The 23,746-nt window shown below is 42.8% G+C and overlaps 1 protein-coding gene and 1 long non-coding RNA gene across 2 annotated transcripts in view; one reads left to right on the forward strand and one right to left on the reverse strand.

Annotated features, from left to right (window-relative positions):
* Positions 1-23,746, forward strand: part of ONECUT3 (one cut homeobox 3) — a 225,489-nt gene that overhangs the window by 139,610 nt on the left and 62,133 nt on the right. The gene's annotated exons all lie outside the window — the stretch shown is intronic.
* Positions 15,068-23,746, reverse strand: part of LOC142740965 (uncharacterized) — a 59,037-nt gene continuing 50,358 nt past the window's right edge. Inside the window, exon 3 of the long non-coding RNA XR_012880941.1 lies at positions 15,068-15,135. This is a non-coding gene — a long non-coding RNA (uncharacterized LOC142740965). The remainder of the gene's footprint in view (positions 15,136-23,746) is intronic.

The raw sequence follows: 23,746 nt of genomic DNA on the forward strand, positions 1-23,746 counted from the left end.
GCGCGATCGGTCGCGCGGGCGTGCGGTGTTTGACGGCCCCCATGACGAGAGGGGGGGCCCGCAGCTCACGACATTATTTTGGTATAAAAAACGGGCCCCATTGCAGGGGCCTGTTTTTTTCCTACCAAAGGCAAGTCGCGGCAGTTGCCGAGCCCCCCTTTCAATTAGGTTTGGCCGGGCCCCTCACATCAGTACCCCTAATACCCCCCTAATGGCGGACCTCGGTAGCATGATATAGTGCTGGACGGAGTACCGTTAACAGGCGGTGCCACGGTAGGGGGGCCCAGAAAATTTACTTGTATGGGGCCCTGAAATTCCTGATGGCGGCCCTGTGTATAACTGATGTAAAAAAAAAGCATCAGTTCCGTTATGTGGTTTGCTGGGTGTGATGTCTGGAATACTGTTTGTCCTTCAGTAGAAATACTGTTTCTGTGAGAGCTGTTGGCATATTTTTCACATGGAGCATTGTCTCCCTATCTTCTTGATGGTTTTCCAGCTTTTTTTCTTCTAAATTATAATTTCCTCGTTTTACATGTAACTCAATAGTGACACCTTGAATGTATCTATTTGAGATGCGAATATGCATTCACAATGTTGGGGGCCATTCCATGGAAACCTCATGGCGCTTAGTCCTTATAACAGTTTCCTTTGATCCATATATACATGACACAAATAACCACATAAAAATTAATGGAAATTGCTTGAATACCGTTTTTCCACTTTTTATAAATTTTAATTTAACATAAAAAATTAGTTCTATAGTTTTTTTGTGAAACGTATGCTACAACATTTGGTTATATTTTTTTTGGAACTTAAAAACAGTATTTTAAATATGTGAAATACATGAATTGGGCTAATAACAAACTACTGTTTTATAGCCTATGCACAGAATAAGGCATAACAATTTGGTGAGTTGTGACTGCTGGGGTCCACACTGATCCTGAGAACAAAGGATCCCCATAGAGAGTGTGCGGTAACTAGGCTCTTTTCACCTTGAGGGTGACCGTGCATGCTCAGCCACATTTCTGCCAAGATCCTTGTTCTCAGGATCAGTGGGGCTCCCTGCAGTCAGATCCACCATTCAGGAATTTTTGGCCTGTCTAGTGGATATAAGAGGGGTATTAACAATAGACAATGGGTACATAGGAGGAAAGGGGACAATCTATTAAGGGCAAAGGGTTCTGTAAGGAAATGGCCTTAATCTTAGAGGGAGCAGAGACTATTTAGTGAGAGGGGGTACAATCTAACAGGGGGCCAAGAGCAGAAAAAAAAGCTTTAAATGATTAGACATATACCGTATATATTGACAGATGCTGCTGGTACCGTTTATTACCAGACAAACAGCTTCAGCAGCTGCTGCTCTCTCTTCCTTAAAGGGAATGTGTCACTAGAAATGTTTTTTATTTTTTTAGTTAAACAGTTAGTGTATAAATGATGAAACATTGTTCTAATTTTTTTAATTTTTTTACGAGTCAGGAAATATTATAAATTAGATTCTAATTTATAACATTTCCCTGTGCTGGTCACTAGAGGGAGCAATTCCCAAAATTGCAGCATTGGCATGTGGTAAAGCAACCACATTGCTTTATGCTGCAAAATTTGAGAAGACACACTCGCTCTAGCGTCCTCAAACAATCCCCCCTCCTTTATCCTGGCTAGTGGCAGGAGAAAGGAGGGGATTGAATGTTCAAACCTCCTACACTGTGTGTCGTCATTTTTTGAGCGAACACACAGTGTAATAGGCTTACATACAGTAGTAAACACACAGTAAAACACGAACAAACACAGACATAACTTACCTGCTCCTGCTGCCGCCGCTCCCTCCCGTCCGTCCACTCCGTCTGCTCCCTCCGCTCCTAGTGCTTGCTTCAGAACCCATGTCCGGAAGCCGGATGTCGCTCGGCCGAAGACCTTCCATTTGAACTGTGTGGGAGCAGCACATGCGCCGTTCCCACACAGACGGCGTACAGCATAGTGAATGGAACGGCTCCCGTTCGCATTCTCTATGGGGCTGTATGTGCCGTATTCCATGTCTGTATGTGTCGTTAATTGACACATACAGAGATGAAAAAAAAATGGCAGCCCCCATAGAGAAGAAAAAGTTAGAAAATAAAAAAAAGTAAAACACAAACACACAAATAAATAAAACATTTTTTAATAAAACACTAAAAGCAAATTGATCCCCAAAAATTTTTTTTTGCGACACCCTTCCTTTCATTTTGTTCTGTGCTGTCGACGTCTGGTCTGAAGTGTCCCAACCCCCGACTTCAGCTTCACTTTAAACTGCTCTCTTCCTCACTGTCAGGAAAGGAAGGGGAGGGAGCAGCATAACTCTGTTGGACCCAGCTGCTATGAACTGTGGTCCAATTAGTCAGATCCAAATAATAAATGTAAAAAGCTGGCCGCAGGCCCCTTTACTTTTATATTTTGGCAGGGCCACTGAACGCAGTACCTGATGTACTGTTCTGAAGACGGCCCTTTTTGTGGGCATGCCAGTAGAAGAGGATCCACACAACGTTCTTGCTCAATTGTCTGTGTGTGAACACTACATTTAACCTATATATGGGTTTTGTAAACAGTGTGTCATGTACTCACTAGATTCCTTAACCCCTTCGGACACAGCCCTTTTTTCCCAAATTTAAAATGTGTCACTTTATGTGGTAATAAGTTTGGAATGCTTTTGAGATTGTTTTCTCGTGACATATTGTACTTTATGTTAGTGGTAAAATTTAGTCGGTACATTCAGTGTTTATTTGTGAAAAACACCAAAATGTACAGAACATTTTGAAAAATGAGCGTTTTTCTAAAATAAAATGTGTCTGCTTGTAAGACAGATAGTTATACCACACAAAATAGTTACTAGTTTACATTTATAAAGTTCACTATTAATTCCAAAATATGTATGCTTTCACAATAGTAGAGTATAGTGAATACTATTGAATGAACGATTAAATATCCTTTTAATGTAATTTATTTTAAAAAATGGGATATGTAGCCAATAAGTCCAATAGCAGGCACAAGCAAATAGATCAGGATGTAGAACTATAGCACCGTTGTAGTGCTATTTGTGTCTACCGGCATGCATACAACACTGGTATTTGAGCATTCCGGATGTCAGAATGATGTCTGTGACTAGCACCCACCCCCTTGTCATGCGCAACCAATCAAAATACTGGACACAATAGCATCCCTCGTTTCCTGGGAAACCACAAGCGGCTTAATTCCCTGTGGTCAGATACATCATCTGTGAATGTAGCAATGTCCTAAACATATGTAATAAGTCCAAAATCAGTATTAGTATTACTATAGGCTGTATTGGAAATGCCTCATAGATAAACCAGACACAGATTAATGTTGTGCCTAAATAGTCACCCAATATTTCCAGAGTAATTAATTACTTTATAATGCCAGTGCTATATAAAAAAAGACCTCTGATGCATATATGTATTATTCCATATTCCATATATATCCCTATCATATAGGTCTAAGGTCTTGTTTACACGAACGTGATATACGTCCGTGCAACACGCGTGATTTTCACGCGCGTCGCACGGACCTATATTAGTCTATGGGGCCGTGCAGGCAGTTGCGTGATTTTTACGCAGCGTGAGTCCGCTGCAAAAAACTCACGACATGTCCTATATTTGTGCGTTGTTCGCGCATCACGCACCCATTGAAGTCAATGGGTGCGTGAAAATCACGCATGCCACACGGAAGCACTTCTGTGGGACGAGCGTCATTCGCGCAACAGCTGTCAAACTATGAATGTAAACAGAAAAGCACCACGTGCTTTTCTGTTTACAAACATCCAAACGGAGTGTCATAATGATGGCGGCTGCGCATCATACGGGGCTGACACACGGAGCTGTTAAGTGCCTTTTTCACAAGCAAAACGCCGTGATTTTTGCGTGCGCAAAACGCACACGCTCGTGTAAATGAGCCCTAATAGTGTCCCAGAACCACTACGTAATTCCTCACAGTGTCATTCATGTTACGAATTAGAAACCCAGATGGGGATAGTAACATATAGGAGACATACTGAGGGTATTGGCCCAATATGTAAATACCAAACACATGGGACATTGGCGTAAACCCCACTAGGATCCACTTTACAAGAAACAGGTGTAAGAGATGTGTTCATTGAGACCCAATGGTTTGATGGTCTGCATCCTAAATATCCATTATGCCTCCCCATAAACCTCAACAAGTGCAATCACCCTGATGGCTTTCCCTTACATGCCGTGAAACTGTAGTATCCTCCTTCCTGATGATATCGCATATGTGCTCCCTAATCCTCCTTCTAAACTCCCTTATGGTCTTATCTACATACTGAACATGTAATGAGATAAACGACCCCTCTGGTTTTGCAATTGATGACTGATCTATTATCATAGATCTTTCCTGTTGTGTTGCTCTTAAAGGTTTTATTACTGTAAATGGAATCACAGGCTTTGCAGGTACCACATCTGAATGGGCCTTTCAAGCTCGTAGTGAGCCAAGAGGTCTTATTCTGTGTTTGAGGTGACTATGCACCAATCTGTCTCTAATGTTGCGTCCCTTCTATAGGTGATCGAGGAATTATCACTCACCAATCCACCAATATCAGGATCAGCTTTGAGGATACCACAAGATGTTTCTAGGATTCCTCAAACTTCTTCACTGGCTGAGTCATATGTCCCTATGACTCTCATCTGTTCTCCTTTTGTCGGATGTTTCTTGGGATTCAGAAGTTGGTCTCTATTGGACCCAAGGGCATGTTGGTATGCACTCTTCAATATCCCTTGTGAGTAACCCCTACATTTGAATCTCTCTCTTAGATCCTGGTCTGAAATCTTAAAGTCCTATATTGTAGAGCAATTACGCTGTGCTCTAAAGTATTGACCCTTCGGTATACCTTTTTTAAGTGCTTTAGGATGCGAGCTTTCCCAACGTAGCAAGTTGTTAGTTGCTGTATCCTTTTTGTACATTTGTATGGATGCATCCCAGCTCTGTTCTTTGAATTCTGATGTCCAGAAACGTAATGTTCATCTCATCAATGTTGAACGTAAAAAATAAGCTCATATTGTTCACATTGAGAATAGACACTAATTCACTGAATTTCTCTTTCGATCCCGACCATAAGATCAAGAAATCATCAATCAATCTTAGCCATAGAAGAATGGATGACGTCCAAATTTCCATCTCCTCACTACAATCTACTTATTTTTCCCAATTTTTGGGGTCAAACAAGAAGAAATTATGCTCAAGCACGAACATAAGTAACTTCACTACAAATTCATTAAGGGCATTAAGCTGGGTCGCTCTGCCTAGAAGGAAGCTCTCCACAGCCCTACACCCTTGGTCATGTGGAATAGAGCTGTAGAGTTAACATGAAGACTCGCAAATAGCACGTTAGGTTCACATCGCATGTCTTCTAATTTCCTTAGTACATCCATCGTATCCCTCACATGCGATGTAAGAGCTGTGACAAAAAGTCTCAGAATATTGTCAATGGTTTGTGCTGGATTATCGGAAGCTGGCTTGAGCTGAATTATTGGAAGCTGGTTTGTGCTGGATTTTTGGAAGCAGAACTGGTCTCGAACACTGGACGCAGATACTGGACTTATCACGGACACCGGACACGGATACTGAAGTTGTCACGGACACTGGACTTGACACGGACACTGGACACGGATACTGAAGTCGTCACGAACACTGGACTTGACACGGACACCGAAGTCATCACGGACACTGGACTGGACACGGACACCGGACATGGATACTGAAGTTGTCACGGACACTGGACTTGACACAGACACCGTACACAGATACTGAAGTCATCATGGACACTGGATACAGGAACAGGAGATCGGGTAGGATGAACCATAGGCAGGCAGTTGAGGTGACAGCAACTGGTGATGGAATTGACCTCTTGCAGAAGCTGATCCTGGCGTGGTCGGAGATTGTTCATGTCCGCTTGCATGGTTTGAACTGCCGTCTTGGGTTGACCAGCGGGATACATGCCCTGAGCAAACTGTAATGTCCACTGGGGTTTATTTTATTTTTTCCAGAAATTCAATTTTAACCCATTTTTTTCTGTAACACTTAGCCAGAGAAAAACAACTCAATATTTATTGCCCAGATTCTGCAGCTTTTAAAAATATCCCATGTATTTTTATCGCAAAACCAACTCGAAGGAAGAGCAATAAACCAAGAACATGAAGGGAAAAATAGGGAGGGAGGGAAGCTGAAAATCACCTTGAGAGGAGAAAAGCAGGGGCATCCAATATAAGTCCCCTTTCCATTAACATAACTATAACCCCTCCCTAAATGCGGGCATTTAAACCCAATAGCTGAAGCACAGCCCACCAAATCCCCCAACCCTAGACTGCCTAAATAATGACCTTCCTTTACAAAATTGGGCTAGGTAAATGAGACATAATAAAAGACCAGAGACAAATTAACTTTTAATTGTGGGTTGACTCGGGGTCAGCCACAGTTATTTATTTAAATATAAAATTGTTAAATACTTTATTTGAACATTTAATTCAAACCCAAATCACATTAATTCTCAGTCTAAAAATCCCCGAATGCCGAACGGACCATATGCAGGAGCATGTAGGTAGACTGGTTACAAATTAAAAAAAATGGCACTAAGGAGGTCGTGTAATCCCACCTACACGTTCCTACGACCCCCAGCCTACAAAAACTAGGTGTTTGGAAATGTCTGTCTCTTTAAGATTGTCATGACTACTAGCCTAGCTTCTGGGTGGCTCTGGTTTGAGTTGCAGAGCCAATCTCATTTCTCTGTCTTCTTCCTATCAGATTCTAGGGTGGAGTATTTAAGTCTGGTCAGTTCTTTCATTGTTGCTTGTGAATTTCTCTGTGTATTGAAGTTTCTGGTCAAGCTCCTGGCAACACCCTGTATCACCTGACTATTTTGATTATTGGAACTCGACCTCGGCTTTGTCTTTAGATGAACCCTTTTGCTCACTGATTTGGACATTCTGCTCACGGGTGGTTTTGACCTCTTCAACTCCTGGTATTCTTCTGCTTTCTGATTTGGACTTACAGCCTCTCCTGGTCGTGTACTCTGTTTTCTGTTTACCCTGTCTGTGTTCCTTTCTGGTATTGCCTTCATTGCACCTCCTGTCCAACATTGTATTCTGTTAATGCAACCTGGGTTCTTTGCAGCCAAATCCAACCTGCCCTGCGGTGGGCTCTAGTGAAGACCATAGAGTAGACTTAGACTCTGCTGATCAGAGTAGTGACGGACTTGAGATAGCGGATTACCTGCATGCTTTATCCAGACAGTCTCCAGCTGCCTTTTGGGAGTTGCTTACAGAGCAATTCCATAACTTGCACTCTGCAGAATTGCTCAACTAGTGTTTCCATTACATATTCACAAGCCATTTAAAAAATTATATTTCCACTATGGAACCCATGCACAGCCTAGTGGAACAGATGCACTGTCTGACTCAGCTGGTACAAGATCTGGCCAAAAGGATTCAACACCATGAGACTGCGCAGCTCCAAGCAGTCGTTCCAGCTGCTACTCCGGTTGAACCAAAAATGAACTTACCGGATCGTTTTTCTGTTGATCTTAAGTGTTTTATTAATTTTCGGGAGAGTTGCAATTTGTATTTTCATCTAAGACCTTTTTCCTCTGGAACTGAGCAGCAGTGAGTTGGTCTCGGCATTTCCCTATTGCCGGGAGATCCTCAAACATGGGGTTTTTCATTGAGACCTGATGCCTCTGAACTTTTTTCAGTTAAGACCTTCTTTGCTGCCCTAGGATTAATATATGGTGAACCAGATATCACTGCAGTGGCTGAGGCCAACCTCACAAACCGTGATACCCTAGTATTCAGAAGGTGCCTGCCATGCTCAATATCGTTAACATCTCAAGCCCCATGCCATACAGCCCGGTGAATAACCTCCGTCTAGACCAACACAAGTTCCAGAAAGAAAAAGGCAAAACATTCCAAATCCGATTGGATAAGTGCAATCAATTCACCAAACTGCACATTACACAGATCGTTGCCCCCAACATAAATGACCAAGACTCTCGAAGCCATTCGGTGTCTGCTGATATCCATCACTTGGGGCAAAGCTTGCAGCCAGGGGCGTAACTAGGAAAGACTGGGCCCCATAGCAAACTTTTGACTGGGGCCCCCCCCCCTCTGCTGGGTATTACACAACCCCCCCCCCTTGTAGATAGTGCCTCCCTATAGATTCCACAACACAGCGCCCCCTATAGATAGCACCATACACAGCCCCTGTAGATAACGCCATACAATCCCCCTGTAGAAAACGCCATACAGACCCCCTCTGTAGATAACGCCAGACAGTCGCCTTCTGTAGATAGCACCATACACAGCCCCCTGTAGATAACGCCATACAGACCCCCTGTAGATAACGCCATACAGACCCCCTCTGTAGATAATGCCATACAGCCCCCTCTGAAGATAACACCATACAGACCCCCTCTGTAGATAACGCCATATAGCCCCCCCCCCAAAAAAAACCAGCCTATAGTTTGCCCTACAAAAGACATGCATCCCCTATCCACAGGATAGGGGATACATGTGTGATCGCTGGCACCGAAAATGAAAGGAGCGCTGGTCACGCATGCGCACAAGCACGACCGGTGCGCAAGTCATTTCCATGGAGCTGCCGACACAGACCCCGGAAGTCCGAGGTTTGTCATGGAGAACTTAGGGGGGACTTTCGGTCCCCCGTTCTCCTCATCGCTGGGCGTCCCAGCGAACCCACATGTATCCCCTATCCTGTGGATAGGGGATGCATGTCTTTTGTAGGAACAACCCCTTCAGTGGCGTCGCGCTGTAGCAGCCATAGCGGCTGCTAGCGGAGCCTGCGGCCATGGGAAGGGGCCGTGCCGGCGGGTGGCACGGGCCCCCGCATGCTGCAGGCCCCGTAGAAGTCGCTACGGCTACTATAGCGGTAGTTACGCCACTGCGTATAGGTTTGTACGGCGTAAAACTACAGCTCCCAGCATGGCTGGAACAATGGTAAGGATATGCTGGGAGATGCGGTTTCACAAAAAAAAAATCATACCACCATCATCTCGCTGCAGATCATACAGTGACTACAATACTGATTAGAGGCAGAATAAACATTTACATTAAGTGACTCACCGGTGACGTCTCAGATTCTAGTTCTTTTCTTCTCCCTCCGGTTCAGACATCTATCATGGATTTCTCCCGGCCATGACGCATTTCTGCAGTTTTCCGTTTAGATGTCTTCAGCTTCTCACTTTTAAAACATTTCTGCACCTGTAAACAAAGTTAAAATTCTCAACACATCTAAATATAACTGTCACACACACACACACCGTGCCCCCTGTAGATAGTGACCTACATAGAAGCCACTGTAGATAGTGCCCGCATATGGACTCCAGAGCTGCAAGGCAATAGTGCTAACCACTGAGCCACCGTGCTGCCCTACATATAGCTTCCCCTATGGTTAGTGCTCCACGTATAGCCCACCTCTGTAGATAGTGTCTCACATATAGCTCCCCCTGTATGTAGTGTCCCACATATAGCCCACCCCTGTAGACTGTGCACTACATATAGCCACCCTGTTGCTAGTGCCCCACAGGTAACCCACCCCTGTATATAGTGTCCCACACATAGCCCACCCCTATAGAAAGTACCCTAAAAAATAGCTCCCCTATAGATAGTGCTCTACATATAGCCCACCCCTGTATAGTGTCTCACATATACTGCCCCACATATAGACCCCCCTGTAGATAGTGGCCCACATCCACACATACAGACCTCCCCTGTAGCTAGTGCCCCACATATAGACCCCCCCCTGTATATAGTGGCCCACATATAGACCCCCCCTCTATATAATGGCCCACATATAGAGCCCCCTGTATATAGTGGCCCACACCCCCACATATAGACCCCCCTGTAGCTACTGCCCCACATATAGACCACCGTGTAGCTACTGCCCCACATATAGACCCCCCCTATATATAATAGCCCACATAAAGACGACCCCCCCCTGTAGATAGACCCCCCCCACTATAGATAATGCCATTCACATTTTTATGAGGAAAAAAAATATGTAAAGTTGACATACTCACATGATCCCGTTCCCACGCTGTTCACTGGCGATGCAGACATGCTCTCTTTTGAGCATGTCTGCAGGAGCTGAACGAGCGTCCCTCAATGACGCTGATTGGCGGGGCAGAATGACTTGCCCCGCGAATCAGCACCTTCCAAGCATGGAAGCGGCGAGATGATGTCATCGCGCCGCTAGCCAATCAGTGTCATTGTAAGGCACTGGATGGTCAGGCACGGAACATGCCCGGCCATTCAGTGCTAATACATGTATTTGGCTGCCGCTAGCACCGGGGCCCCCTCCGGTGCTAGCGACACCTACAGGCATGAGAGGGCCTGTGTAAGGCTCGGCGGCGCGGGCCCCACAGTAGCGGCGCTACCGCTGTAGCAGCCATGACGGCTGCTAGCGGCGCCACCGGGCATTTGGGTGGGTGTGTCGGCTGGCGGCACGGGCCCCCTCAAGCCCCGGGCCCCGTAGCGGCCGCTACGGCTGCTACCGCGGTAGTTACGCCACTGCTTGCAGCCAGTGCAAGCCCCGGAGCCCACGCCAGTGCACATCAGCCGATGTAAATCCAAGGGAACGACCTCCAGGGCGGATGGCAGCCTGATGTTCAGCCCAAAAAACATACTAATGACTAACAATCAATACAACCGGACGGAAACCTGTGAAAAGAAAAATGACTGAGGCAACATCACTGGCCATACTAGACACGCCAATACGAAAAGAATAGGCAACAAATTCCGAGGGAGAAAAACCGGAATGAGACAACGCCTGCTTAAAAATCTGCGGAAAACAAAAATGAATGCAAAACCAGATAGGGGAGAATATAACCAGCAAAGCAATCCGAATGACAGCGCCCGATGCAACGCACTTAGTCATCGGATAAACCCAAACCGCTGGCGGCAGTAGCCTCGCCAATGAAGAAGGAGTGGGTTCCGAAGTCCGACATGGGCTAAGGCTGATTTGAAAACTGCCGAAAATTGGAACCTAGTAAGAGGTTTTCCGTCTATATGAGACAAAAATTGTGATCCTAAGGAGCGAATGCGTAGGTATTGGGATACGGATTCAACTGATCAGGCAGGCCCGGGTACAGGCCACAATGGAACCCAACAACCCTTGCCAAATACACCGCATTCCAAATTATTATGCAAATGTTATTTTTCGCTGATTTTCCTAAATAGTCGATGCAAATGACAGTCAGTATAATCTTCAAGCCATGAACCGTTGGAGTATAATGCGAATTTTATTGAACAAATCTCCTAATGATAACAGATTTTTTTTTAGAAGTAAAAAACTCAAAATGCACTGTTTCAAATTATTATGCACAACAGAGATCAAAACATTTTAAAGGTTGTAAAGAGTACTAAAATGGTAATTTGTTGAATTTGCAGCATCAGGAGGTCATATTTGCAGAAATCAAAAGCTCTTTCAATCAAAAAAAAACAAAACAGGCCAAGTTACATGTTAACATAGGACCCCTTCTTTGATATCACCGTCACAATTCTTGCATCCATTGAACTGCCTCCCACCCTCATAGATATTTTGCTTGAGGATGCTCCAAAGGTTCTCAATAGGGTTGAGGTCAGGGGAACACGGGGCCACACCATGAGTTTCTCTCCTTTTATGCCCATAGCAGCCAATGACACAGAGGTATTCTTTGCAGCATGAGATGGTGCATTGTCATGCATGAAGATAATTTTGCTACGGAAGGCACAGTTCTTCTTTTTGTACCATGGAAGAAAATGGTCAGTTATAAACTCTACGTACTTTGCAGAGGTCATTTTCACACCGTCAGGGACCCTAAAGGGGCCTACCAGCTCTCTCCCCATGATTCCAGCCCAAAACATGACTCCGCCACCTCCTTGCTGACGTCGCAGCCTTGTTGGGACATGGTGGCCATTCACCAACCATCCACTACTCCATCCATCTGGACCATCCAGGTTTGCATGGCACTCATCAGTAAACAACGCGGTTTGAAAATTAGTCTGTAATGACGGGTAAGGGAGACAGACAGGTGAGCCCTAATCTACCCGCCACTCAGTCCCTGCCTACTTGCAATGGCCCGTCCTAGGCGACGGCGTACAACTGGGCGACGGTCCCTACGCTCAATAAGTGCACGACAGACAAACAGAGAAGTGTACACAGAAGCTAAGGGAAATGGGACAGTTGCCCACGGCAACACAGTGGGCAACAAGAGTAGTGAACGAGTCGAGTCAAACCAGGAGTGCACGAGGTACAAATCGCAGAGCAGGAGCGTAGTCAGTAAAGCCAGGGTCAAAAATGAAGCAAGGTCAATAATCATAGCAGGAGTAGCAGAGCCAGGAAACAGAAAAGAATCACAGGCAAAGGAGGAGCAGGAAATGCAGGTATAAATAGATAGAGGACGGGAGCTAGCTCCGTCTGGCCAGGCTGTGATAGGCTCTCCCACTCCTCAGCCTCCCAGCCTGACTGGTAGAAGATCGTGTCACTCTCTCAGACTTAGGAGCAGGTGCAGACTGATTACCCACGGGCGTCGACACAGAAGCTGTGTCTGGCAGATCCTTTACATAGTCTTCATGTATTTCTGAGCCCACTGCAACCGTTTCTGCTTGTGAGCATTGTTTAGGGGTGGCCGAATAATAGCTTTATGCACACTTGCAAACCTCTGGAGGATCCTACACCTTGAGGTTGAGGTTCGCGGGACTCCAGAGGCACCAGCGGCTTCAAATACCTGTTTGCTGCTTTGCAATGGCATTTTAGCAGCTGCTCTCCTAATCCTATTAATTTGTCTGGCAGAAACCTTCCTCATTATGCCTTTATCTGAACGAACCCGTCTGTGCTCTGAATCCGCCACAAATCTTTTCACAGTACGATGATCCTGCTTACTTTGTCTTGAAATATCCAATGTTTTCATACCTTGTCCAAGGTATTGCACTATTTCACGCTTTTCGGCAGCAGAGAGATCCTTTTTCTTTCCCATATTGCTTGAAACCTGTGGCCTGCTTAATAATGTGGAACGTCCTTCTTAAGTAGTTTTCCTTTGATTGGGCACACCTGGCAAACCAGATACAGCCCCCTGTACATAGCGCCAGACACAGCCCCCCTGTAAATAGCTCCCTGTAGGTAGCGCAACACAACCCCCTTATAAGAGGTAGCTGGCCCTACTGCTGCCAGTCTCCGCTCTGCTTTCACTCACCGTCAGAAGAAGGCAGGAGTCTTGCGGCGGCGTTCTCACTGGGATCTATGCCGGCCCGGGAGTGGACTAGTCCAGTCACCTGACCTGTCACCTGAATGGGGAGGTCAGTTGACAGGTCAGGTGACTGGACTGGTCCACTCCCGTGCTGGCATCGATCCCAGTGAGAACACCGCCGCAAGACTCCTGCCTTCTTTTGATTGCTGCAGCGATCAGCTGTTTTGATACAGCTGCAGCGCCCAGCGGGGCATTTTGCAGACCGCCCGGGACGGTTGGACATCGGTGAGAAACCGGGACTGTCCCGCCGTATCCGGAACGGTTGGGAGGTATGGGTGAACTTGATGGACATATGTATTTTTTCAACCGTACTATGTAACACAACATCTGCATAACACTATATAAAGTACAATACACACAGTGGTTGGCCTGAGGACTTCTACTCCAATGCAGTCTTCACAGTGGCTGGACTGACCACTGACTGTTCGCCACCTAGTGGGGAAGAGACACAAAACCAGCAGATAATAGCACATATTAAGAGTACAGTGCACTATTATAATTGTATACTATTTACAATGTCATGAAGGACCCAAAAAACAATCTGTTTCTTGGGTATTTATCTTCCCACTTTACAGGACCTCCAGGGATTTTACAATTGAAGGTTGTTGTCCTGAATTATTTTTTTGATGTTGCAAGAGATATAACAACTTAATAATTGCTTTTTCTTTGTTGTACCCTTTATTGCTGGCATCGCCTCTGGCTGACCTTGGACATATGTAAACACTGCTAACTTGGCTCAGCCCTTATATGCCCTCCCTTTGCTCTATACTCTTCTTGTACGAAGAACAGCTCTGTACAGCGACCATGTGACCTCATCATGTGGCTACCTCTAATAGATCTGATGTTGTATTTCTACCTAGTCAGGTCTACCACCTCATTACGCAGCTGTTGAAAAGGGAAGGGGAGAAGGAATGAGTTGAGCAAAAGCCAGAAGGGAATGCCAATAGTAAAAAAAGGTCAAATGTTTATTTTTTATAAAAAGCAGTTATAAAGGTATTGCAGCTTTTGTAACTTGGCCATTTATAGCCAATATAAAAAATAAACTTAAAAAAAATTCTAATTTATAATTAACACCTTCACTACATTAGACCCTCATCGACTTTAACATTAATCACTTTTTTACCGTAGACCATCAGAAAGCGTACAGTTAACCCTTTAACTGCCATGGACCATCGGGTGATGTACCCTTTCACCACAGATGTTAACATCGACCACTTCACTTTTTGTAGGATTTTAATACTAACCAGTTTACTACCCTAAACCACTGTAAATATTAACCCCGTCACCACCTCAGCTTTCCAGGAATGTTAACAGCAACCCCTCCACTAACTTACCCCTTGACTTAACAAGGATATCATAATTACCTTTACCTAACATAGATTAAAATGAACCATAAAACTACTCAGTATTATGTAGCAGTGTATAATGGTATTATTTTGGCAGTGAATTGCTCACTATTTGCCAGTATTATGTCAATTGTATATGGTACGTAGTTATATTTTGTTACTATATGGCAGTATAATGTGGGCTGTAAATTATAGTATTATGTGGACACTTTCGGAGAGCATTATTTAGGTATTGCATGGCAGTATTATGCGACCACTATTTGGTAGAACTAGTTGTATAAAAAATCATTTATTGGTCCATAACATCCTTGCTTATTATTTCAGCATGTTATATAAATAATACACACATAACAAATGTGGTTCGAAATGTAAATGCCTTGTTGGTTTTTATTATTTTTTTTAAATAATTTCTTTTAATTGTTCTTCTCTTCTATATCGGTTCAATGTAGTGAAATAGGGAACATCTTCTCCATTAAAAAAAGACAAAACCTAAAAGAAGAAAAGGAAAAATGCTTTTCACTAATCTCTATTGTTTATATCAAATAAATCTAAGAGAAGGCTTTATCAATGGACCAGTCAGAATTCTATATTAACAGAAGATTCTCAAAGTGGTGACCAATACTGAACTAATAAATATATCAGGAAAACAAAAAATAAAAAAATAGGAAGTTGAACCTAAACCATAAGCAATCAGACTGGATCAATATTTAAAACAATTATATTATATCATTTTTTTTAACCCCTTAAGGACGCAGCCTAGTTTTGGCCTTAAGGCTCAGAGCCCATTTTTCAAATCTGACATATTTCACTTTATGTGGTAATAACGTCGGAATGCTTAAACCTACCCAAGCGATTCTGAGATTGTTTTCTTGTGACACATTGGGCTTCATGTTCGTGGTAAAATTTGGTCGATATATTCAGTGTTTATTGGTGAAAAATTACAAAATTTAGAGAAAATTTTGAAAAAATAGCATTTTTCAGAATTTAAATGCATCTGCTTGTAAAACAGACGGTTATACCACCCAAAATAGTTACTAGTTCACATTTCCCATATGTCTACTTTAGATTGGCATCGTTTTTTGAACATTCTTTTATTTTTCTTGGACGTTACAAGGCTTAGAACATAAACAGCAATTTCTCATATTTTTAATAAAATTTCAAAAGCTTTTTTTTTAAGGTACCTGTTCAGTTCTGAAGTGGCTTTGAGTGGCCTATGTATTAGAAACCCTGATAAAACTAGACCCCCTCAAAGTATTCAAAACAGCATTTAGAAAGTTTTTTAACCCTTCAAGCATTTCACAGGAATTAAAGCAAAGTGGAGGTGAAATTTGCAAATTTCATTTTTCTTGCTGAATTTCAATTTTATCAATTTTTTTTCTGTAACACAGAAGGTTTTACCAGAGAAACACTACTAAATATGTATTGTCCAGATTCTGCAGTTTTTAGAAATGTCCCACATGTGGCTCTAGTGCGCTCGTGGACTAAAACACAAGCCCTAGAAGCAAAGAAGCACCTAGTGCATTTTGAGTCCTCTTTTTTATTAGAATATATTTTAGGCAGCATGCCAGGTTTGAAGAGGTGTTGAGGTGCCAAAACAGTAGGAATCCCCGAATAGTGACCCCATTTTGGAAACTAGACCCCTCAAGGAATTCATTTATGGTTGTTGTTACCATTTTGACCGCACAGTTTTTTCACAGCACGTATTTGAATTGGGCTGTGAAATGAAAAAAATTTAATTTTTTCCAACAAAATGTCATTTGTGATCAAAATTTCTTATTTTCACAGGGAACAAAATACCCCATTTTGTTGCCCAATTTGTCCTTAGTGTGGCAATACCCCATTTGTGGTGATAAACTGCCGTTTGGGCCCATGGGAGGGCTCAGAAGGAAAGGAGCGCTATGTGTTTGTTGGAGTCCAGATTTTGCTGGATTGGTTTTCGGGTGCCATGTCGCATTTGCAGAGCCTCAGAGGTATCAAAGCAATGGAAACCCACCAGAAGTGACCCAATTTTGGAAACTACACCCCTCAAGGAATTCATTTATTGTTGTTGTTAGCATTTTGACCGCACAGTTTTTTCACAGCACCTATTTCAATTGGGCTGTGACATTAAAAAAATGACATTTTTTCCAATAAGATGTAATTTTTGATCAAAATTTTTTATTTTCACCGGGAACAAAATACTCAATTTTGTTGCCCAATTTCTCCTGAGTGCAGCAATACCCCATTTGTGGCGATAAACTGCCGTTTGGGCCCATGGGAGGCCTCAGAAGGGAAGGAGCACTGTGTGTTCTTTGGAGTACAGATTTTGCTGATTTGGTTGTCGGGTGCCATGTCGCATTTGCAGAGCCCCAGAGGTATCAAAGCAATGGAAACCCACCAGAAGTGACCCCATTTTGAAAACTACACCCTTCAAGGAATTCATTTATGGGTAATGTGACCATTTAGACCCCATAGTTTCTTCACAGAACTTATTTGAATTGGGCTGGGAATTAAAAAAATATATATTTTTTCCAATAATATGTAATTTTAGCTCAAAAATTCTTATTTTCACAAGAAATAAAATACTCCATTTTATTGCCCAATTTGTCCTGAGTGCGGCAATACCCCATTTGTGGTGATAAACTGCCGTTTGGGCCCATGGGAGGGCTCAGAAGGAAAGGAGCGCTATTTGTGCTTTGGAGTCCAGATTTTGCTAGATTGGTTTTCGGGTGCCATGTCACATTTGCAGAGCCCCAGAGGTATCAAAGCAATATAAACTAACCACAATTGACCCCATTTTGGAAACTACACCCCTCAAGGAATTCATTTATGGGTGTTGTGACCATTTTGACCCCATAGTTTTTTCACAGAACTTATTTGAATTGGGCTGGGAATGAAAACAAAATTATTTTTTTCAAATAATATGTAGTTTTGGCTGAAAATTTCTTATTTTCACAAGAAACAAAATACCCCATTCTGTTGCCCAATTTGTCCTGAGTGCGGCAGTACCCCATTTGTGGTGATAAACTGCCGTTTGGGCCCATGGGAGGGCTCAGAAGGAAAGGACCACCATTTTGCCTACTGGGGATTTTCTAGTGCGAAGTCATGTATGCAGAAGCCCCTGAGGTACTAGTGCAGTTGAAACCCGCAAGAAGTGACCCCGTTTTCAAAACTACACCATTAAGGCATTCATCTGGAGGTGTAGTGAGCATTTTGACCGGAGACCTACACCCCATAAACTGTAATGTGGGTTCTCCCGGGTATGGCAATACCCTACATGTGGCTGTTATCAGCTGCCTGGGCACACAGCAGGGCTCAGAAGGGAAAGACGAGGGGGGATAAGCTGTGCGGAGTACATCAGGGTAAGTAAAATTGGGGTAAATTATAAACCAAGGGATGCATGATAAATATTAAAACACTCTTTCATACAGAGCTCTGGTTTTTCGGGACACGTGTCACATTGATATATTGTGTCATCCCTTATCGCCCTCTTATAGCAGACTTTGCACCTCGTTTGACTTTTTCCCTTCTTGCCAGTTTGGGGAACTTCTCCTGGAAAGTGTTGCCGCCCTGGTACGATGCGTGTGGCCCCGCTTCCAGAAGTACTGGGTGCCCCCCCCTTCTTGGTCCCTAAAGATTAGGTTCTTGATAATCCCCTCTTGAAATTCCAGGAAAGTTCCCCTCTGGCCTGCACATCGATGTAGCACGTACGCATTGTACAATGCCATCTGTATGATGTGCCCGGCCAGCTTCTTATACCACACCGCATTGCGCTGTAGGGCTTCAGGATTTGATCTAATAAGTCCATCCCTCCCATGTACCTATTGTAGTCCAGGATGCAGTCTGGTTTGGGGGTGGCCTTTCCTTCATATAGCCTAAACCTGTAGGTATACCCTGATGCACTCTCGCACAGCTTATACATCTTCACGCCATACCTTGCCCTCTTACCCGGCAGGTACTCGCGGAATTGAACCCTCCCTTTAAAATGTACCAGGGACTCATCAATAGAAATACACTTCTTGGGGGTGAATGCTTGGGAAAACCGGGCACTGAAACGGTCTAATAGTGGTCTCCGTTTATACAAACGGTCAAAACTGGGGTCATCTCGGGGTGGGCACGGCTCATTATCAGTATAATGTAAGAAGCGAAGTATTGCCTAATTTATTTATTTTTTTAGGTTACAGTTCAGTTCTGAAGTTGCTTTGAGGGGCCCATATATTAGAAACCCCTATCAAACACCCCATTTTAGAAACTAGACCCCTCAAAGTATTCACAACAGCATTTAGAAAGTTTATGAACCCTTTAGGTGTTTCACAGAAATTTAGAGCAAAGTAGAGGTGAAATTTACATTTTTTTTTGTCAGAAAATCATTTTTATACCATTTTTTTTATAACACAAAAGGTTTTACCAGAGAAACGCAACTCAATACGTATTGCCCAGATTCTGCAATTTTGAGAAATATCCCACATGTGGCACTAGTGCGGTAATGGACTGAAGCACCGGCCTCCGAAGCAAAGGAGGACCTAGTGGATTTTGAGGCCTCTTTTTTATTAGGCACCATGTCCGGTTTGAAGAGATCTTGTGGTGCCAAAACAGTGGAAAACCCCAAAAGTGACCCCAATTTGGAAACTAGACCCCTTGAGGAATCCATTGTAGTTTTCTTGGGGTGCATGCGGCTTTTTGATCAGTTTTTATTCTATTTTTAGGTGGCGCGGTGACTAAAAAACAGCAATTCTACTATTGTTTTTTTTTTCTTTTTTTTTTTACGGCGTTCACCGTGCGCTATAATTGACATGTTCACTTTATTCTGTGGGGCGATACGATTACGGCGATACCAGATGTTTATAGTTTTTTTTATGTCTTATGGCGTTTGCACAATAAAATACGTTTTGTAAAAAATCATTCACTTTTTGTGTTATCATATTCTAAGAGCCAGAACTTTTTTATTTTTCAATCAATAAAGCCGTGCGAGGACTTATTTTTTGCGTAACGAACTGTAGTTTTGATCAGTAACATTTTTAGGTACATGCGACTTTTTGATCTCTTTTTATTCCATTTTTTGGGAGGTGAAGTGACCAAACAATTGTGATTGTTGTACGGTTTATTATTATTTTCTTTTACGGCGTTCACCGTGCGGGATAAATAATTAAATAATTTTGTAGTTCAGGCCGTTACGGATGCGGCGATACCAATTATGTATACTATTTTGAAAAAAGGGGTTTGGTTGGATCTAGCGCTGGAAGTAGTTAAAAGGAAGCTTTTTCCAAGTTTTAATGATTCTTAGTTAAAAGAAAGTTTTCTGAGGCATATGTTAGTTATATCCTGCAAGGATAGAGTGGATGAAGAAAGTAGGGAGCCTACGCGTTTCGGACGGTGTCGCCATCTTAAGCCATGAATAAGGACGGAGACACCATCCGAAACGTGTAGGCTCCCTACTTTCTTCATCCACTCTATCCTTGCAGGATATAACTAACATATGCCTCAGAAAACTTTCTTTTAACTAAGAATCATTAAAACTTGGAAAAAGCTTCCTTTTAACTACTTCCAGCGCTGGATCCAACCAAACCCCTTTTTTCAAAATAGCAAGTCTCTCCGTGTGCCACCACGAGGATCCGAGCGCCAAGACTACCATTCACAAATTCATACATCTACTACAAGGTGAGCTGGAGAAATTCTTTCTACTTTTGCTTGTATTTACCAATTATGTATAGTTTATTTGTTTGTTTATATATTTTTATTAATAATAAATGACTGATAAGGGAAAAGGGGGGATTTTTACTTTTAATACTTTTAAAACTTTTATTTTCTTATTTTTAAACATCTTTTTTTTAACTTTTTTTTAACTTTATTACTTTGTCCCACTAGGGGACTTGAGGGCAGGAGGCCCTGATCGCTATTCTAATACACTGCACTACATGCGTAGTGCAGTGTATTAGAACTGTCAGCTACTCACTGACAGCAAGCATAGTGGGTCCTGACGTTGTCAGGACCCACTAGGCTTCCGTCTATGGCATAGCCGGACGCCATTGTTTGGTGTCCGGTTGCCATAGTCACCATCTCCGGCCGCTATCGTGTAGCAGGCCGGCGATGGCAGCTTAACCCCTAAAAAGCCGCGATCTCTATAGAACGCGGCTTTTAAGGGGTTAATCAGCGATCGGTCCCCGCTGTAGGAGCTGTTACAGCTGCTGAACAAGACAGCAGCTGTCACAGCTCCTGTATGTGTCGGGAGGACGGCCGAAACAGCCGTTACTCCCGAGACGTACTATTAGGTCATGGAGCGCGAACGATACAGCTGCCATGACCTAATAATACGTCCAGGAGCGGGAAGGGGTTAAAAAAACCACATAATTAACAAAAAATTACACAAAATTCAGATTATTGCATTAATAATACCTCTGTAAACACATACAGACACATGTAGTGTACTGGCCAGTAAATCTAGGTTACACATTTTGTTTTTTGTTTTTAAAATAAAAATTATATATATAATATTAGTATATCTTCTTAATTCATAAATAGATAAATTCATAAATAAATAAATAGAAAAATTCATACATATAACAATAGTAATGATAATTCATATATTCAAGTTATTAAGAATAAATAAATAAATACAAATATTGATCAGAATACTGCCGTGTGAGAAAGGCCTTAACGTTTGGCTTTAAAGTCAGTTTCTCTCAACTGTTTCCAGTTAATATGTGCATGTTCTGGAACTTTATACATGGCAAGACTGACAATGTCATTGGGAAATAATTATTTGTTTTTTTACTGTGTATAGCAGAAACATTTCACAGTGCTGCACATTGATCTATGTCCCCAGTGGGATTAAAAATCTAATTTCACCTATCATGAGTATGCACTCACAAACATTAAAACCAATTTAATAGGAAGTCAACTAACCTATCCATATGTCTTTAGGGGGTAGGATGGGAAGAAACCAGACTACTTAGAAAAACTGACAATATTTCAGTGCTCATTTATAAGGAAGCAGAGTAATTAATATGTACAAAGAAGAAGTTACACATTGTTTTCACAAGTAACAAGCTCTTATTGACATGAAAATCGAGATCACCTACTTCTAAAGAAAATATAAAATTAAACAACAAAATGGTATTTAGATATTTTTAATGTACTGGAACGTGAATAGGTCTACAGTATGTTGATCAGGGCCATTGCTAGAGTCTTATAGGGATCCTGTGATTTAGGCTTCCAAACCATCACCACTGTCTCATAGTGTGCATAAATAGCTGTGCGCCAATGAAGCTGGGGTAAATACACCTAACTTCACTGTGCATGCGCCGGAAGCCACCAGGCTATTAGAAGAGGACGTCAGGGATGTAAATCAAGCCAAATGTTATTAAGGAACGGCCACTGTGACTATTCACCTGAGCGGCTCCACCTCTATGACTCAAAGAACTTAATTTGCATACAGTGCATGTGTGACGTTCAAAGCATATCTTTGATTATGTATATAGGGACATGTGTAGACAGCTATTTACAGTACTGTGCAAAAGATTAAGGCAGTTGTGGAAAATGCTGCAAAGTAAGAATGCTTTCAAAAATAGAAGTATTAATAGTTTTTTTTATCAATTAACAAAATACGAAGTGAGTGAACAGAAGAGAAATCTAAATCAAATCAATATTTGATGTGACCACCCTTTGCCTTCAAAACAGCATCAATTCTTCTAGGTAAACTTGCACACAGTTTTTTTCAGGAACTCGGTAGGGAGGTTGTTCCAAACTTCTTGGAGAACTAACCACAGATCTTTTATGGATATAGACTTCCTCAAATCCTTCTGTGTCTTCATATAATGCTAGACAGACTCAATAATGTTGAGATCCCCACCGATCGCTGAAACGAAGCTACAGAAGCGCTCGGGTGAGTACTGAGCCGCTTCCTTTCTGATCGGCTTCTCTCGGAAAGCCAAGCAATTGTTGTACGGGCTCAATAGAAAGTCTATGAGCTCGTACACCAATGGCCGGCTTTCTGAGAAAAGCTGATCAGAAACTAAGCAGCATAGCGCTCTCACAAAGGGCTTCTGCTTCTTAGTTTAGCCACGGCCGGACTGGGACTGAAATTCAGCCCTGGCATTTGAAAGCATACAGACCCACTTGCTGTGTGGTGAATGTGAAATATATTTGTGCGCTTGTAGGTTATGAGAAGGTGGCAGGGCCAGACTTGCCATCTGGCAGCCAGATGGGTTGGTGCAAAGTGGACTAGTTGGCTGTCACCCACACAGTTCTCTTTAACACGTTTGAAAACTTTTTTTTTTTTCTTAATAAAAATGTGTATCAGTGTGTTTGGTGCAACTTTGGAATTACTTTTTATTAAGAATTATTTTAACTTTTTGAGATACAGCTGCTTTGTATCGGGTATTCAGAGCAGCTGTATCTTGCGCTGAAAGATCTATCTGTCAGGTCAGTGGCAATGATGGGTTCTGTGTTTGTCTGACAACCAGGATCGAGCTGTTAGCAATAACATCTAAGTTCATTACTTAGATGTGATCGTTAACAGGTGGATCCTGCTTGTCAGAGACGTGAAGGACCCGCTTTCAATGAACCCGTCAGTCCCTCTGATCTGATGGATACAGGTTACATTTTTAAAAAAAGTTTTCAAAGGTATACATAGCCTGTAATTATAGCTGCGGACTGAAGTTTATTCACACTGTGTGCCTGATCGAGATTATCTGTAAGCGGCAGTTAATGAGACAGAAGTTGGCTGGCTCTGCATAATCGAATAGCAATCAAGTGGGAGAGAGGAAGGAGTGCTTCGTCTCCCTAGAAGGAAAGAGCCCGCCCACCAGCCCAGCATTGATTACTTCACTGTTTGGTCCGTGGGGGTTGAGTTTCATCAGCAGATTTCACAGACCTCATTTGATATGAGAATGAGAGATTGGCACTGCTGAGCGGCTGCTGCATTCAGTCAATAGTTAATAAGAAGTCACTGAACCTGGCATACAGCTGAGCAGTGACACCCTCTGTATTACTGTCCACAGTAAACCAACATCCCTCAGTACCTGCAGATAAATTAAGTTCTGTTCTCATCGACGTCGGAGCCTCTGTAGCTCTTTCCGTCAGATTAGACAAAAAAAGTAGTGCTACATGTTGCGTTATGTTT

Source organism: Rhinoderma darwinii, chromosome 1, assembly GCF_050947455.1.
Source record: "Rhinoderma darwinii isolate aRhiDar2 chromosome 1, aRhiDar2.hap1, whole genome shotgun sequence".
Lineage (NCBI taxonomy): Eukaryota > Metazoa > Chordata > Amphibia > Anura > Rhinodermatidae > Rhinoderma > Rhinoderma darwinii.